Here is a 2,500-nt window from a genome sequence, read left to right on the forward strand (position 1 = left end):
AAACTTGGCCTCAACACCTGCTCCTGACTCAATGACAACATTAAAGCCCTTCTTGGTAAGGGCTGTTACCGCTGCTGGAGCTAGCGCCACCCTAAGCGAATACACATTTGCCTAGTTAGTACTTAAGAGTGTACTAAGGTTATGAGGAAATCACAGAGTCTACTTTACCAGACAAAGATTCAAGATTTCAAGCTTCAATGTGTTAAACTGTAGCATTTCACTGATCTGATACAAATCATTATGTCAACAATACAACATTCAGTTTCAGATTTAGTTGCTACTATCACTGTCACTAATGCAGAGCCTTACCTTCTCTCATTTTGCCAGATTTCTTTTGGTACACCAATGGTAATATTTTTATAGGGGATACCAGGGATGGGTTCAGCAGGCTTTGCAGCCTCACAAAGGCGTGCATGTGTGCGCAAACCTCGGAGAGCACATACCATCCGCCCTCTGCCACTCCCAGCTGATTCTAAAGTTGTCAGCGAGAAGCGCAGAAGTGACGCCATCTCTAAAACAAAAACAAAAACTTAAGTTTAAAACCTTAAAATAAAATTCTTTTACATTCAAAGCCATTAAATGAATATGTACGTAATGTATTTTCTCTGTCACTCACAGTGACAGAAATGGTTCATATCAACAGTAGCCTACAGCTTGATTCTTAATTGTAAAGGTAAATTTGAATACTAAAATTCTTGGGTTTATTAGTATAAATCAGTTTGATGAAAACAATGAGTCCCATTTCTAGACTCTTACAGTTTATCCATATGCTTAAATCTTCAAGGATAGAAGTACATTTCCCCTATCAGTACCTCTTCATCTTTCTGACTCAATATTAAAAGCCTATAATAAACCTAGCCTAGTGTAGGTTATGTTGACAGGTATGTCTCACATTGCATTGGTTTGGTTCTTCAAACTGCAGCTTAAGTCAAATGACTTAACTAAACCACTTTAAAAAATTATATATTTAAGAGCTTTTGATAACCTTTTTGCTATATCTTTAGGGCCACTTGAAAATTATGTAAAAACTTTTTTTGCTAATTGTTTTACCTCCCTCGGTCACCCTTGTCAGGCCTCATAACATATGTCCAAGTGACCCCCTAGAAAATAATGTAACATCAGCTAGTAGCCCCCATCGCTGAATTAGTACGTTTTCTTTTTTACTTAATGCAATATATTAAAGCATATCCTAATACCTGGAAATTATTACATTTTGGTTATTCTTAGTAATTTTATGTGATGATATTGAAAAATCACAAATTCTAAATGAAAATGTTCTCTTATGATATCAACTTAATTTCCTAAGATGCCAGTTTTTAGTTTGAGATATTATTCTTTAAGTTTATCATAATAAACAAAGTAGACTATGCCTAAGTTTAGAAGAGGATTTACTGTGATATTTTTTTGTGAGTTATATTCTGTCATGAAATACACATAGTAGAAAATGTTGAAGTAAACACATGGGTTGAGTTTGTGATATTATTTAAACACATAATTATAGGAGAAAAAATTCTTTATAGCTTTACTAAAATCTAATAAAAGTCTATTGCAGAACCTTTACTATCTCTCTTTTGTTCTGCATTTAAGTCTTTCCAAATGAAACCGGGAAAAATCTGAAAATGTTATGTAACTAATGACTTCACAACTTCTTCCCCTCAATTTCACATTCACAACACTTCACCATACCACCCTCCCCACAGGGCGTCACATAATTTTTGAATGGCCCTTTCAATATATATTTCCCTTCATATTAATGAAAATATCCAAAATGATCCTAAGCACCGATATACAACCATTAAGAACAAAACTAATAACGTTGCTGACCGAAATAAACTTGAGTTAACTGATGCACAGAGACTTATTTTCATTATCATTATCTAAGAAAAGCCGATGTAAAATTGATAATGACTGGAAATGACTTCAGGAATTATATAACTGTATCCTATGATGCAATCCCGCATACAATGGGTTAATAATTTCTTTCATTCCTTTGAAACCTTTAATTTATCCAGATATTCCTTACAAATCCTGGTCAGCCATTCAAACACATGTACCACATTACCTCACTTGTGATCCCATCAATTGTTACCGGTTTTCTATTTTGCAATCTCTTCACTGCCCTGCTTATGGCCCTCAAACAAACTTCCACTAAAATTCTCAAACTTCCAGTAGCACTGTCCACTTGTGGATCACATGTATTCACTCCAGGCACTTCTGCCTACCTCCTATCTTCCACTTTCTATTGACTCAGAACTACTTTTACCTCAGAAAGCATCTTTGAACTTGTATTTCATTCTGTGAGCCATTTGCTCCCTAACCCACTGAAATTTGGGAAAAATTTAAGTTTTTATTTAAGCTTTCCGAGAGTACAATCTCCCCCCCCCTTCAGAAAAAAAAAATAAAAGTTACAAAAACTTAAAACAATGCTCAAGGTAAAATAAATATCAACATATATAAGTATATAGTTGTTTCACAGTAACTGCCCTAGGATGGTTTGGCA

At 34.7% G+C, this 2,500-nt stretch overlaps 1 pseudogene; it reads right to left on the reverse strand.

The window, feature by feature from the left end:
- LOC135212087 (NAD(P) transhydrogenase, mitochondrial-like) overlaps positions 1–2,500 on the reverse strand; it is a 76,335-nt pseudogene that overhangs the window by 69,343 nt on the left and 4,492 nt on the right.

The sequence above is a fragment of the Macrobrachium nipponense genome, chromosome 40 (assembly GCF_015104395.2).
Source record: "Macrobrachium nipponense isolate FS-2020 chromosome 40, ASM1510439v2, whole genome shotgun sequence".
In the NCBI taxonomy this organism is placed as follows: domain Eukaryota; kingdom Metazoa; phylum Arthropoda; class Malacostraca; order Decapoda; family Palaemonidae; genus Macrobrachium; species Macrobrachium nipponense.